Source organism: Caretta caretta, chromosome 23 (assembly GCF_965140235.1).
Source record: "Caretta caretta isolate rCarCar2 chromosome 23, rCarCar1.hap1, whole genome shotgun sequence".
NCBI lineage: Eukaryota > Metazoa > Chordata > Testudines > Cheloniidae > Caretta > Caretta caretta.
Window position 1 is genome coordinate 11,445,978 of NC_134228.1, and position 15,623 is coordinate 11,461,600.

General features: G+C 51.9%; 1 long non-coding RNA gene across 1 annotated transcript; it reads right to left on the bottom strand.

Moving 5' to 3' along the window:
- Positions 1-3,087: 3,087 nt before the first annotated feature.
- LOC142069883 (uncharacterized) lies at positions 3,088-9,706 on the bottom strand. The gene is made up of 3 exons (XR_012665852.1): positions 9,598-9,706; positions 9,031-9,152; positions 3,088-6,350 (listed from the first exon to the last, which is right to left on the bottom strand). It is a non-coding gene; the product is annotated as an uncharacterized LOC142069883 (long non-coding RNA).
- Between the last annotated feature and the right edge of the window lie 5,917 nt (positions 9,707-15,623).

Below are 15,623 nucleotides of genomic sequence, written 5' to 3' on the forward strand. Positions count from 1 at the left end.
AAGTTTTGGCCCAAGTGAGGGGACATGGGGGCATCATTTGAGCTCCCCGCCTCAGGTGCCAAAATGTTGTGGGCCGGCCCTGCCAGTGGCTGCTTGAGGAAGGGGCTAGTAATTGCTCCTGGAGCTCAGAGAACAAGCTGGGGATCTGAGCGGTTGAAACCCTGCTGCTGATCTATGCAGGGGCTGAGTGTCTTTTCCTTCTGGGTTTGTATAGCACCTAGCATGATGGGGCCTGGTCCAGGACTGGGGTCCGAGGCACTGCCATGCTCTGGTTTCATGCGATTCACTCAGTGAAAAGCCCCCTTGAAAACAGGTTTGTGCTTCACAACTCAGTTGCTGGGTCAGTTACAGTGTGAATCCCTGACCCACACACGTCAAGTGTTTGTTGCACATTTTGCCTGTGGAAGCCCCGGTGTGGGTGTGAGGTTGGTCTCCTGCCCCCTGCCCCTCACACAGACCCAGGGATTCTGTGACAAGACTCAGCCTGGGAGTCTGGCATTGCTGGTCCAGTTCCTAGCTTTGGCCGCAGTGGCAGCCAGCCCACGGGCAGGTGTCCCTCGTCAGCCTGCTCCAGGGCGATGACGTTTGGTTCACATGGGAGGGCAGGGGAGAGCCCAGGCAGATTGGCTGATGCCCCATAGGCCCGGCTGCTCCTGGCCACAGCCAATTTCCCTGAGCGCTTTGGGAGGTGAGTGAAGATTGTGCACTACGTGCCCCGAACTGCCCCACTAACGCAGCCCCTGAGCAGTGACCCCTCTGCTTACATCTCCGTTACAGCAGCCCATCCCACAGCCACACACTGCATGCGCTGGCTCCATCCTCGTGCCCGGACCCAGAAGAATCCCTGTCGGTTCTGCCTTCCCTGCAGGTTCGATGGCGCTGGGGACGGATAGTTCTTGGGAGTCTGTCAGGGAACGTCGTAAAAGGAGAGTTTTGGGCAGCATTGGGGGCAATGGGAAGGTGGGAGGGAAGCACAAGTCTTTCCCTGTCACTTCCTGATTGTGGGATTGAGTGATCCTTGTAATTTTCCATGAAATAGAATTCGTTCTGATTGCTACAATCAGGGCCAGAGTAATCACTAGGCAAACTAGGCAGCCGCCCAGGACGCCAAGATTTGGGGGCGCCAAAAAGCGGTGGCCAAACATTTTTTTTACACTATTGCTTAGGGGCAGGTACCTGTCAGTCTCCAGTGCTCGGGCCAGCAGCCTCTTCACCTCGGAGTCTCCCCCGCTTTCCCGGGGCCACTCCTCCTCTCAGGCTCCCCGGCTGCTGCTGCTGAGGCCGCCCGGGAGGCCGTGGGTGGGGGCGCTGCGTGGGGGAGACGCAAGGGGCTGGGCTCAGCTGGGGCCCCGCACCTGCCAGCCGAGAGCAGCAGGAACCGGGCGCTGCTCGGGGGGAGCCGGGCGGCCCAAGCCCAGGGCAGCGACAACCTCCGCAGCAGCAGGGGCAGGCGGGGAGATGCGTGCATGGGTAATATTGAAGGAATCATGTATTTATCTTAAAAGTCTGCTTTACAGACTTGGAGTAGAAATTAGTCACCAGGGGATAATGGCCCTTTGGGGCAAGGGGGATTTGTCACCCTGCCTAACCTGGCTGGTGGTGCAATGCAAGGCTCAATTGTTTAGCTTTGCACAACAGTAAGACTTTGAATGGGACACCATCAGAGCAATGGCAAACAATTGAAACACCTTAAAGGTAAAAAAGAAACATTACAACAGCTGTTACCCGTTCTGACAGGCTGTTTATAATGCTAATTACTAGTTTTCCGAGGTTGTCCGGGTGGGGGGGGGGGTGGAAATTTCACCTAGGGCGCAAAATATCCTTGCACCGGCCCTGGCTACAATCCCTTCCCTGCACAATGCCCAGATTTTAAAGCTTTATCAGGTTTCTCTTGTGTTTGATTAGAGCCGCCTTCCCGGAACAGAAACCTGTTTCTTCTCCTCTGAATTGTCTTATGAAGCATGGGCTTTAGCGACAGGCACCTGACCCTAGCCATGGCCTTTGTCACACACCTATCCACACCAGAGGATCCCTGCCTGGTTAACGAGCAGGTGAATCTGGCTCGAGGAGAGAAGCTGATGAAATGAACAGGCCTGTACGACTCACCAAGCCAGGGCAGGCCCAGGTTTCTGTCTAACTGGTTCTCCTGCCCCCTGTTCCCATCCTCCACCCCCAGCGCAGCACCTCAGAGCCTCCAGCCACTGACTGGAGCCTCGTCCCGTCAGCCCGGGAGCTGCAGGTCCCCGTGGGACGATGGGGCAGCTACACGTCCCACTGCAGGTGGACGTGCGCCCAGCGCTGGAGCCAGAGCGCTTTGCCCAGCAGTTTTCGTGGTATGGCACGTGCCAGCCAATCTCATGGACCCTCCCAGAGCCCACAGGGCAGATCTGCCCCGATCCCCTCTCAGCCTCTGCTGAGCTGCCCTCCGGGGTGGGCCGGCAGGAAACGTGCAAACTGGGGTCTGCCCACTGTGTTTTTCATGTGTCTACCTCACATCACCAGCAGATGGCAGCAGATGGCCAGGGTGATCCATAGCGAGCTGGGTGTCTGGCAAAGGCTGCCCTGCCTCGCTCCCAAAGGGGTGAGCTCTGTGCCAGGGTCAGGGCTCAGGGGGAGCCCCAGGCAAAAAGTGGGGGCCCAGGCCTGGCCCGATGAAGGGGGCACTGCCAGGGAGGCCTCCCATGCTGTGTAAAGTCCAGACGCTCGGACAGAGAGGAGGGAGACAGACACATGGACAGAGACAGGAGGCCCCAGGATGCTCTGACACTTTTATTGGTGTTAATCATTCAGGGTGGGGGGGACTCCTCAAAATTACAGGCCTTGAGAGAAGAAATGTCTTACCCCGCCCCCGAATCCCTTGCATCCCACCCATGTCCCCGAACACTCCAACGGTGCTGAGTGCCCCAAACCCTGACAGTGCCCCCTGTCCCGTAACCCCCCCCCCCCCCGATGGAGCCTCCTAACTCTCCATCCCCCATCCCCCCGAAGGCACCCCATGGCCCGCCATCTCCCCAACCCTCCAGCGGCCCCCTCAGCCACGCCATCTCCCACGCCCCCAACGCTGCCCCCCACCCCACCATTTCCCATGCTGCCCTTTTTGCCACCCGCCTCCCCATCTCCAATGCTTCTGACGGAGCGCAATGTCCGGCCGTCCCCCCAGTGTTACGACAGAGCCCTCTGCCCTGCCATCCACCGAACCCTCCAATGGTGCCCCCTGCCTCACCATCTCCCCAGCCCTCCAAAGGCGCCTCCTACCCCATTGCCCTTTCTGCCCCCCACCACACCATTTCCCTTGCTGCCATTGTTGCCACCCGCACCGCCGTTTCCAACGCTGCTGACGGAGCGCAATGTCCGGCCGTTCCCCCAGGGTTACAACGGCGCCCTCTGCCCTGCCATCCACCGAACCCTCCAATGGTGCCCCCTGCCCCACCATCTCCCCAACCCTCCAATGACGCCTCCTACCCCATTGCCCTTTCTGCCCCCCACCCCACCATTTCCCATGCTGCCCTTTTTGCCACCCGCCTCCCCATCTCCAACGCTTCTGAGGGAGCGCAATGTCTGGCCGTTCCCCCACTGTTACGACAGAGCCCTCTGCCCTGCCATCCACCGAACCTTCCAGTGGTGCCCCCTGCCCCACCATCTCCCCAGCCCTCCAAAGGCGCCTCCTACCCCATTGCCCTTTCTGCCCCCCACCACACCATTTCCCTTGCTGCCATTGTTGCCACCCGCACCGCCGTTTCCAACGCTGCTGACGGAGCGCAATGTCCGGCCGTTCCCCCAGGGTTACAACGGCGCCCTCTGCCCTGCCATCCACCGAACCCTCCAATGGTGCCCCCTGCCCCACCATCTCCCCAGCCCTCCAAAGGCGCCTCCTACCCCATTGCCCTTTCTGCCCCCCACCACACCATTTCCCTTGCTGCCATTGTTGCCACCCGCACCGCCGTTTCCAACGCTGCTGACGGAGCGCAATGTCCGGCCGTTCCCCCAGGGTTACAACAGCGCCCTCTGCCCTGCCATCCACCGAACCCTCCAATGGTGCCCCCTGCCCCACCATCTCCCCAACCCTCCAATGACGCCTCCTACCCCATTGCCCTTTCTGCCCCCCACCCCACCATTTCCCATGCTGCCCTTTTTGCCACCCGCCTCCCCATCTCCAACGCTTCTGAGGGAGCGCAATGTCTGGCCGTTCCCCCACTGTAACGACAGAGCCCTCTGCCCTGCCATCCACCGAACCCTCCAATGGTGCCCCCTGCCCCACCATCTCCCCAGCCCTCCAAAGGCGCCTCCTACCCCATTGCCCTTTCTGCCCCCCACCACACCATTTCCCTTGCTGCCATTGTTGCCACCCGCACCGCCGTTTCCAACGCTGCTGACGGAGCGCAATGTCCGGCCGTTCCCCCAGGGTTACAACGGCGCCCTCTGCCCTGCCATCCACCGAACCCTCCAATGGTGCCCCCTGCCCCACCATCTCCCCAACCCTCCAATGACGCCTCCTACCCCATTGCCCTTTCTGCCCCCCACCCCACCATTTCCCATGCTGCCCTTTTTGCCACCCGCCTCCCCATCTCCAACGCTTCTGAGGGAGCGCAATGTCTGGCCGTTCCCCCACTGTAACGACAGAGCCCTCTGCCCTGCCATCCACCGAACCCTCCAATGGTGCCCCCTGCCCCACCATCTCCCCAGCCCTCCAAAGGCGCCTCCTACCCCATTGCCCTTTCTGCCCCCCACCACACCATTTCCCTTGCTGCCATTGTTGCCACCCGCACCGCCGTTTCCAATGCTGCTGACGGAGCGCAATGTCCGGCCGTTCCCCCAGGGTTACAACAGCACCCTCTGCCCTGCCATCCACCGAACCCTCCAATGGTGCCCCCTGCCTCACCATCTCCCCAGCCCTCCAAAGGCGCCTCCTACCCCATTGCCCTTTCTGCCCCCCACCACACCATTTCCCTTGCTGCCATTGTTGCCACCCGCACCGCCGTTTCCAATGCTGCTGAGGGAGCGCAATGTCCGGCCGTTCCCCCTGGGTTATGACAGAGCCCTCTGCCCTGCCATCCACCGAACCCTCCAATGGTGCCCCCTGCCTCACCATCTCCCCAGCCCTCCAAAGGCGCCTCCTACCCCATTGCCCTTTCTGCCCCCCACCACACCATTTCCCTTGCTGCCATTGTTGCCACCCGCACCGCCGTTTCCAACGCTGCTGACGGAGCGCAATGTCCGGCCGTTCCCCCAGGGTTACAACGGCGCCCTCTGCCCTGCCATCCACCGAACCCTCCAATGGTGCCCCCTGCCCCACCATCTCCCCAACCCTCCAATGACGCCTCCTACCCCATTGCCCTTTCTGCCCCCCACCCCACCATTTCCCATGCTGCCCTTTTTGCCACCCGCCTCCCCATCTCCAACGCTTCTGAGGGAGCGCAATGTCTGGCCGTTCCCCCACTGTTACGACAGAGCCCTCTGCCCTGCCATCCACCGAACCTTCCAGTGGTGCCCCCTGCCCCACCATCTCCCCAGCCCTCCAAAGGCGCCTCCTACCCCATTGCCCTTTCTGCCCCCCACCACACCATTTCCCTTGCTGCCATTGTTGCCACCTGCACTGCCGTTTCCAACGCTTCTGATGGACCGCAATGTCTGGCCGTTCCCCCAGTGTTACGACAGAGCCCTCTGCCCTGCCATCCACCGAACCCTCCAATGGTGCCCCGTGCCCCACCATCTCCCCAGCCCTCCAAAGGTGCCCCCTGTTCTCCCCTACATCCTCTGCTCTCCCCTCTTCCCCCTGCTCTCTCTCCTGCCCCCTGCCAGGTGGGTGCAGAGGCTGCCTCATGGCTTGCAGCTCATCCAGGCAGGCGTTGGTGTCAGTTTTGGGGTCATTGCCTCTGCAGTCCCTGCAGCCATTGGTGTCACAGCGCAGCAGGGGCACATTGGGCAGCCGGTGCCAGGCCTCCAGCAGGCTTTTGGGACCCAGGTCCCGGTCCTGTCGGTAGATCTGCCGGAACACAAAGGCCTTGTAGTTGTGGTCGATGGGGCGGAAGGTGTCGCTCACCATCTGTAGGATGTTGTGGGGCCTCTTCACCAGCTGGCACGTCCCTGCGCAGGGCGAGTGGATGGTGAAGAAGATCAGGCAGCTTCTCTCGTTGTAGGTCCGGACCAGGAGCTTCTGTACGGGGCTGTTCTTCATCCGGGCAGCCACAATGTTTCCTTTGTCTGGGTCTTGCAGGCCGCCCTCTTGTTTGATGGCCGCCTGCATGTCCTGCAGCTTGTTCCTGGGCAGCACCTGTTCCAGACCAGATGGATTCTCACAAGTGGCTTTCTCCAGGCTGACGGCGAAGGCATATTCAACAGCCAACCCATCCCTAAGGGAAGGCAAAGCGAAGGGCAGTCAGGAGATGTGGGGCTCTGAACAGCTCTGCCCCCAGCTCTGAGCGGCAAACTTGGGCTGGGTCGCACATGGTGCTGTCACTGGCCGCTTCTAGGCTCTCAGGGCTCCAGCCTGGGTCGAGGGATGTTTGCTCCCTGGGAGAATGAAATAAACTTGGAGGGCGGTTTTAAGAAGAAACTGCCATAGGTGCCCCCCGGGGATCATCAGCACGGTGTGAGATTTGGTCCGTCAGCTCCCCAGGGCCGAGCGTTACCGCTTGAGCTCCAAGAGCAAACCGGAGCTTTTATGCGGCGCCACCGCAAGAGGGGGACGTGACACACAGTTGGCCCCGGGACACACAGCGATTTGCTGGCGAGCTGAAGAATACTGGAGATAGGCGCCCCCCCCCCCCCATTTCTCCCCCCAGCTCTGGGAGGGGACTGACTTTGGTTAAAGGGAGGCTAACAATGGCACCTATATGTGACACATTCCCTGTGAAAAGCTCTGTGTCTGCCCTCTTAGAGAGCTGGGTTCTCGTCCCACCTCTGCCTGAAGTGGCCTTGTGCAGCTGGACTGGGGAGGGTCGGGGGGAGCTCATGGCTGGCTGAGGACAGGGCATGAATCTGTAAGGTCTGAGGCCTTTTTCAGCAATTAGTGGCGGGAGCAGCTAGGAAACAGAGAGTCACGTCCTCACGTCCCCTCTACGTTATAAAATAACAATGTAACATTGGGCTGTGAAGGAGGCATTTCTGTCCTAATAGTCCCCACCATCACCAGCTCTTAAGATCTTTAAAGTAAACTTTGTTTGACAGCGTTCAGCGGTCTGACAAGAAACCATTTATCAGCAGCTGTCATTGTTCAATTGATACTTCTATTGTTTTGCCCTTATAGTCCCCCACTTCTCTATTGTTTATCTATACGGTCTCTGTCTGGTTCTTGGATTGTTTCTGTCTGGTGCATAACTAATTTTGCAAGATTTAAATCAACTAAGCTGGCGGGGTCTGATTGGGTAAAAAATTGTTTTGTAATGGGCTAGGGTTGGTGAAAAACACAATTTTGTAGTATTTTAGTTTACCATTGGGTAAGGTACAGCTAAGCAGGACTCAAGTTTCACTATATAAACTGGGGTCCAAAAGTAAGGAAGTTCTTTGGATGCTAACTCCAAGGCATAGCCCAAGATCAGAGCCGCTAGCCCTCAGCACCCTGCCAGCCCTCAATGCAGCAGCTGGAGCCCCAGATGACCTGACACTGACTGGCCACCAGGAAAAGTCCGTCTGCCTTATTGGGAGTGGTGAGCATCGTCTGCTTCCCCTGTGTATTCTGTTTTGGTAGCTGTTCATAAATAGAGGTTTCACTGGTAAAAGGCCCCGCAAACCTGCAGAAAATTACTCCCTGAGCCCTAGGAACTGGGAAAGCGCGGGGGTGCCTAAATTAACAAGGTTATGCCTTGAGCCCAAGGAAGGGTAAAGGTGGGTGGAGTGTGCAGGTAACAAATGAGTAACAAGGGCTGTGATGTGCACTAGACAGGAGACTTGGGAGCAGAGCTCCTGGTTCCCAGCCCAGTGCACCTTCGCCTTAGCTACCATCTACTGGGAGGGAATCTTGCTCTGGGTGGACACAGCATAGGCTTGGGGGAGCACAAATGTCACCTCTGGGGCAGGGTTAGCCCTGCAGATCTTTATCCTCTAAGCTGAGCCCCCACCCCCCACCCCTTCTGCAGCCCCCAACCTCCAGAGCAGAGGGTGAGAATAAAGCCAGGTTCATGGTGGTTTGTCCTATTAGAGCACTATCATGAATATTCATGCTAATGCTCAGCCGCCCATGTCCAAATCTAACCTCCTCACCCTGATAATACTGGGGGGCACTTATCCTACAGGCCAGTTCTTTAAAGAGTCTTGGGTGCAAGGTATCTGGTCCTCATTTATTCCAAAGGGAGTGTACAGCAAGCACATGACTACTGCTGCTCAAATTTTTTCTGACAGAGCAGTTTTCCTTAGGGAAAGGCTGATTCAACAAAATCTGAACGTTCCAAGGGAATACATCAATTTTATGTAATTTTCGGATGAAAAATTATCAGAACAATTTGTTTAGATTGAAACATTTGGTTTTGACTTTATTTTTTTTTTACTTTTGTTATATTGTGCAGGAGGTCAGACTAGATGATCATAATGGTCCCTTCTGACCTTAAAGTCTATGATTCTATATTGCTGTTTATAATATACAAGTGAAAACATCTGGACTTTCATATTATATTATAATTATATTATATTATATTATATAGCTGAAATGGAAATATTTTGACCTTACTGAAATGAAATATTCAGATATGGTCCAACTGAAATCTATTTTTAATTTTTCCAAAACAAAATTTGGAATTCCCAATCCATGGAAGTTTTCAAATTTTAGTACCACTTCGGACTGAAAAGAAAATAGAAATTTCAGAATTTCTGAGGGAATTGGAATTCCAGTTTCCAACCAGTTTTTCACAATAGTAATGAGACCCCCACACCCCTGTACCCCAGAATCACCCTCCCAGCTCCAAGCCCCAGCTCCCCCTTACCCCAGAATCACTCTTCCCAGCTATGCCATGCACTGAGCCACCAATGCCATTTCCCCCTTGGGAGGTCAGAGGGGTCACAGCCAGATGGGAAATGCCCCACTGGGGTCTCACTCACTTATCTACATGATCCACAATCTCTCTGAGCGCCGTGGGTTTGGTGCTCTCGACAGTCTCTGTCCCGAAGCAGAGAAGAAGGGGCAGCAGCAGGAGTCCAGCTCTGGGCATCCGTCCTGGCACCTGCACAGAACTCCACAGCATCAGCACCCCTGAGCCTGGGCACAGACCCAGAGCCCCCCAACCCACATCGCCTAACCCCTTATGTGCCACAGACAGGAGAGGAGTCAGGGGATAACCCCCTGGAGATTGATGGGGTGTGGTGTGAATGGTAGACAGGTCTTCCTTGGGGCTCTATGGGCCAGGAGGGGGGGAAAAGGGGGACTCACCTGGGATTCCATAGGGCAGGAAGAGGTGATGGGGATTCATCAGGGTTTCCATGGGGCAGGAGGCAGGGACAACTCACCAGGATTTACATGGAGCAGGAGGTGGGGGGGACGCCTCACCAGGGTTTCCGTGGGGCAAGAGGAGGCAGGAGGAACTCACAAGGTTTGCCCTGGGGCAGGAGATGAGGGGCAGTGGGGATTCACCAGGGTTTCCATGGAGCAAGAGGAGGTGGGGGACTCACCAGGGTTTCCATGGTGCCAGAGGAGGAGGTGCCGTCACTCACTGTTAGATGCTCACACCAGATCCCCAGTGATGGGGTCTTAGCTCCCTGCCCCTCTTCTTATAGCCCCATTCTTCCCCACCCCTCCCATGCTGCCGAGGGGTGGTGCCCACTCCTGCTGTCCCCATGACCAGCCCAGGGGCAGGGGAGGTGGGACTCAGCTACTTCATTCAATATTGCCTTGAAAGGAAACTCCATGAGGCTGAGCCAGGGGGGTGGGGCAGACAGGGGAATGGGATGGGAGATGGCCAGGGGCAGGGCAGACATGGTGGCGGATGGGAGGTGGCGAGGGCACTGGGGCCTATGGGGAGGGCGATGGGAAGTGTTGAGGGCCAGGGCAGATGGGGGTGAGGGATAGGGCCTGGTGAGGGCCAGGGCACACAGCAGTGGGGGATGGGAGGTGGCGAAGGCCGGCCAGGCAGACTCCAGGCTGAAACATTGGCCCCATCCGGGTGGGTTGGTTTTTCTCATGCTGGTGGTGACAGGGTGAAGTTCCTGATTCTCCTCCTCATGAGCAAGGACAATAAAGCTTCAGAGCATCCCGGGGCCACACATCTCTGTCCCTGTGTCTGGCGCTGTGGCCCTCTGTGCTCCAAGCAGTACCCTGGCATCCCCATATTTACCGTGGTGATATAATTCGGCTATGTTGTGTACACAGTGTGCCTTGTGAGGTATCAGGCTTGATCTGTTGAACAATAATGTCCTGGTGGATTGATTGTTCTGTCATTGTATGGGAAGTTATGAAGTTTTCCTCGGTGTGTGTCACTGGAAGATGTTGTGAGGTTGGGAGCAGTGAAGAAGCCAGACAGTGCTGATGGCCCATTAAGGGGAATACACTCCCAGAGACTATCACATGTGTACAATGAAGGCTTCTCAGAGGGATCCGGTAGACGATGGACACAGTTTGACTCATGTGATAACAAAAGGTCTTTCCAGCAAGCTGGAAGACCCTATAAAGGAAGGGACGTGACTTTTGGCCTCTAGCCCCACCACAGCTCAACACCTGGAAGCACTTCTGGAGAACAAAGACTGTGAACAGGGGAGGTGGCTCCACGCTGCAAAGGAGAATCCCAGCCTATGTACTAAAGAACTCGACCATCTATCGGGTGTAGCCAATGGTTTTAGTTTGGTATTCATTTACTGTGTGATGTTATGATTACATTCTATATACTCATTATATGTTAATCAGAACTGATTTATAGGATTATAATAGTATAAGATTAAGCAATATTTCGCGGAACTAGGTAATAAGTCAGACAAGCTGAAACACAAGAAGACTGTAGGCTGAGGCCTGCTGAAAGACTTTAGCTTAGCTATTTTAGGCCTTGGATACAAGTTGGCGACCTAAAAATGACCTGATGCCCTAAAATTCTAAGAAAAGAGGCAGAAACTGGTAATGTTGCGAAAGTCAAAGTGGGAAAGTTAAATTTAAATCATAAAAATGCTGTAACAACAAAATGTGCTTTTAACACGTGCCTTAAACCGCAAGACAAAGGCAGTTCTTCAACCTACCCAGCCTATAGAATTCGGGGTCCTTTGTGTCTCCAGGGAATGCAGACCGATAAGAAAGAGAGGGACGATGCCGTCATGTACATGTGCAGAATGTAAGTGTAGACAGAATCCCAGTATCAAAGTAGGCAAATTGAGCTTCCTTTGGGAAACTCCAGCAGGAACCACTCCCGTATTGACAATCAATCCATGTGAGGGCCGATGGAGTTTGAGAAGGCCGACAGACTCTAACACCATCTAGGAGGATGTAAGTATGTTTATAGTTATAAGTTGTGCATGGCACATATCTTTATTTGGAATTATATGTCCTGTAACTTTTATGATTTTATTGGCAACTTTAATAAAACTACTAAAGGATTGTAATTTTAATTGTATGTGTTACTTACCTATGGTTTCCTGTGTTCCTGTGGGCCCGAGATCTAGAACAGAGACAACTCTGTTGAACTTGAGACTGTAGCCACCAGAGCTGAACCCAGGGAAATGTGATTGACGTTAAAGAGAATGAAAGGCTACAGATCTGGTGCCGAAACCCAGGACCATAGAAAACACATGAAACCATAAAGAACATGTGCATCCATAGTAAACACAGAAACCCAATAAGAATCAAAGGTTTTCAGAAAAAAAATTATATATATGTAGGTGAAAAGTCATACCAGGAGACTTCCTGCTTTTGCTTGCTCCTGCTTGCATTCTATGTTTGTCTGTCTGTGTAATGTTGTAAAAACTGAGCTCAGGGGAACAAAATAGGAATTGCAATTGTGTAACAGATCCTTGAACTCACATATGGGTAAAAGCCCCCTATTAGTTAATAAGCTCCCCAAACTTTAAAGTCCTCTGGACCACACCACCAATGGAGGATCAAGGAAAATTTTGTGGGGTTGCCTTGGTCATTACCCCTCCTCTCGGTGGACTCCAGCTGTAACACAGCTGAAGGAGAAGTAAGCACCACAAGCCCTTCTCAATTTAAAAATAAAATAAAATCCCTGTAAACATTTTAGGAGCAAGGAAGGGATGCCTGCCACTTTTCCAAAAGAAATATGGAACAAAGTAAGTCACCCAGTCAGGCATTTATTGCAACAATTCCAACTCACAAAGGTCCTGGGAGGCCTTTGGGCGAGACTACATTAAACCCCATGGGAGAGCATTAGTTAAAAACCAGCTACTGCAGTGCTTGGGGCCCCTAGAGATCCCTGAAATTTACTGTATTTCCTCTTTGAAAAGGAAAAGGTAAACAAAAAAACAAAAAAAGGCTTAAGAGGTGAAAGAAATAGCCCTGGACTGTGTATACATAGCATGTAATAACCTATGGAAAAGATTTAAAAGAAAGGAAAACAACTGGAGAAGGCAAAACAAGCCTTATGCAAAGAGCAGAAGACTAGTTACACATTGAAAAAACAACTTAGTAGGGTAAAGGAGGTAAATTCTGTACTCCTTAATCAAAGGAACAGTTTGGCAAGAGACTTAAGATACAGTAAGCAACAACTGCAAGAGGCTGGTTATAAAATGATGATGTGAAAAAAGAAGCCATGGGGCAGGAACATTTGTTTGGGCAAGAAGTAAAAATAGCTGAGCTAGCTCACAAAACGCCGGCACTAAAGCAAACTTGTGACATTCTGGAGGATATGTATCAACAGGTAATAGATATTGAAGGTGAAAATGGACAGATCCCTCAAGTAAATGTGGAGGATAATTGCATGGAGGTGAAGTTGTCACCTATATATGTTGTAAATATAATTCCAGATATTCCGGTGGCTACGGTGGAACCTGGGAATGACCAACCCACAGCAAGCAGAGGTAGAATCTCACCCCCACTTACCAGAACATAAGAACATAAGAACGGCCATACTGGGTCAGACCAAAGGTCCATCCAGCCCAGTATCCTGTTCTCTGGCAGTGACCAATGACAGGTGCCCCAAAGGGAATGAACAGACAGGCTATCATCAAGTGATCCATGCCCTTTCACCCGATCCCAGCTTCTGGCAAACAGAGGCTAGGGACACCATTCCTGCCCATCCTGGCTAATAGTCATTGATGGACCTATCCTCCATGAATCTGTCTAGCTACCTTTTGAACCCTGTTATAGTATTGGCCTTCACAACACCCTCTGGCAAGGAGTGCCAGAGATTGACAGTGTGTTGCGTGAAAAAATACTTTCTTGTGTTTGTTTTAAACCTGCTACCTATTAATTTCCTTTGGTGGCCCCTTGTTCTTGTATTATGAGAAGGAGTAAATAACACTTCCTTCTTTACTTTCTCTATATCACTCATGATTTTATAGACCTCTATTATATCCCCCCTTAGTCGCCTCTTTTTCAAGCTGAAAAGTCCCAGGTTTATTAATCTCTCCTCATACAGAAGCTGTTCCATACCCCTAATCATTTTTGTTGCCCTTTTCTGAACCTTTTCCAATTCCAATATATCTTTTTTGAGATGGGGCGACCACAACTGCACGCAGTATTCAAGGTGTGGGCGTACCATGGATTTATATAGATGCAAGAATTGCCTCTCCTCTGGTGGATTCCATGACTAGCTGCTCCAAGAAGCAGTCATTTAAGGTGTCAAGAAACTTTGTCTCAGCATCCCTTCCTGAGGTGATATGTACCCAGTCAATACAGGGATAGTTGAAATCCCCCATTATTATTATTGAGTTTTCTTATTTTAATAGCCTTTCTAATCTCCCTGAGTGTTTCAGAGTCACTATCACCATCCGGGTCAGGTGGTCTGTAATGTAACCCTACTGCTATATTCTTATTTTTCAAGCAGACTGAAAGCTAAAATCAGACGGGAAGAGCAACAGGAAACTTAGGAATAGAGAAAGTATCAGACACAAACACAGTTGCAAAAAATTCGGGGGAGGAAGGGGAAGCGGAGAATCTGAAAAAGCTGTTAGTGAAAAAAAAAGCAGGTCACAGCCAGTGCTAGTGAAAGTTTTGATCAAAACTTAAGTATTAAAGGATTAAACCAGAAAATGAAGCTAATGGCAATTAGTATCTATCGTGAAGGGGGGAGACAAAAAATGGGTAAATATCTTGGAAGTCCATCCACAATGGGGTTGTTTATTGCAAGAAACTGAGGGAGCTATAGAAGTTGCTGTAAAAGCCTGTAAGGATGAAATTCTGTTTATCAGTATCTCTTAAGAAAGACAAAAGTCTTTGCAATCTAAAAGTCACTTTAATATCTCTAAGCCAATCAAGTCAGAAGCCATAATAAAAAGAACAGGTGGCATAATTCATTTTAAATCTAACATGCCCATTGTACCCCAAGACACTTTAGCGCCCAAGCCAGAGCCTCCACAGAAACCCATGCCAGGGCCGGACTTTCCTAAGGTGCAGGCACCTACCCCAGCCAAACGAAAATGTAAAAGGTTACAGCAAAATTCCCTACCTAAATTGTCCATGGTAAAAGTTGCCCAAACTCGGGAGATACCAGTTCCTCTAGAGGAAGAGGAACCGACACGGCCCAATGCAACTGTAAAAGAGAAAAAAGAATCCATTTCTAATGTGGAATCTGTAGAACCCAGTAATCATGTCTCTCCAATCGCCAAAGTAACAAGTATAAAAGACATTGTAAAAATGGTGGAGCCAAAAATAAAAGGAAATCTGGTGGCTGCTCACACAGTACATTTAGAAACTTTAGTAAAAACGATGAAGTGGGCTATAGCCCATGAAAGCTTATGCTCAAATAAATTTGTTAATCTCTAAGGTGCCACAAGTACTCCTGTTCTTTCTGTGGATATAGACTAACACAGCTGCTACTCTGAAACCTGCAGTAAAATTGTTTCAGTTAGATGAAGAAGACAAGGTTAAGATTTTTACAGTTAACTGCAGACAGGGCTTTATGAAATACACTGTCCCCAGAGTTTCAAAATAAGACAAGTCATTTAAAGACACTGTAGGGTTGTTAAAAAGAAACATGCCCCCAAGCCAGGCAGGGGTGACTTTGGTAGCTAAGGTGAAGCAATAGGAAGGCGAGTCACCGCATACATTTCACAATAGACTTTCAGCAGCTTGGCTCTCTAATGAAACGCCTGGCCAGGAAACAAACCCACAATGTATTAATTAATTTGTTAACGATTCTTTAACAAAGAATTAACAGCAGTTCAGGGTAAAGTAATAATGCATGTTAACCCTGGAAGCACTCTTCCAGAAGTGCTGGATTTATTGTCTAACGCTTAGAGTTATATTCAAACCCAACAAAAAATCTCAAGAGAAATCCTCCTCCTAGAGCAACTGTTCAAGGAGCCTCTGATAAAGCAGTAGTGAAAGTAGAAGGCTCACACACTGAGACACAAGGTCAATCATCTCGTCCAAGAGGGTTAAATAATATTAAAATCAAATCAGACCAAAAAGGGGCCTTACTACGACATCCCCAACTTCAAAATCCCAGTTAGTATAACCCTAGAAACATGATTGATGGGACAGGGACACGCTCCTTACCATCTTCACCAACCACAAGCAGGAAACAATTCGTCCCTGACAT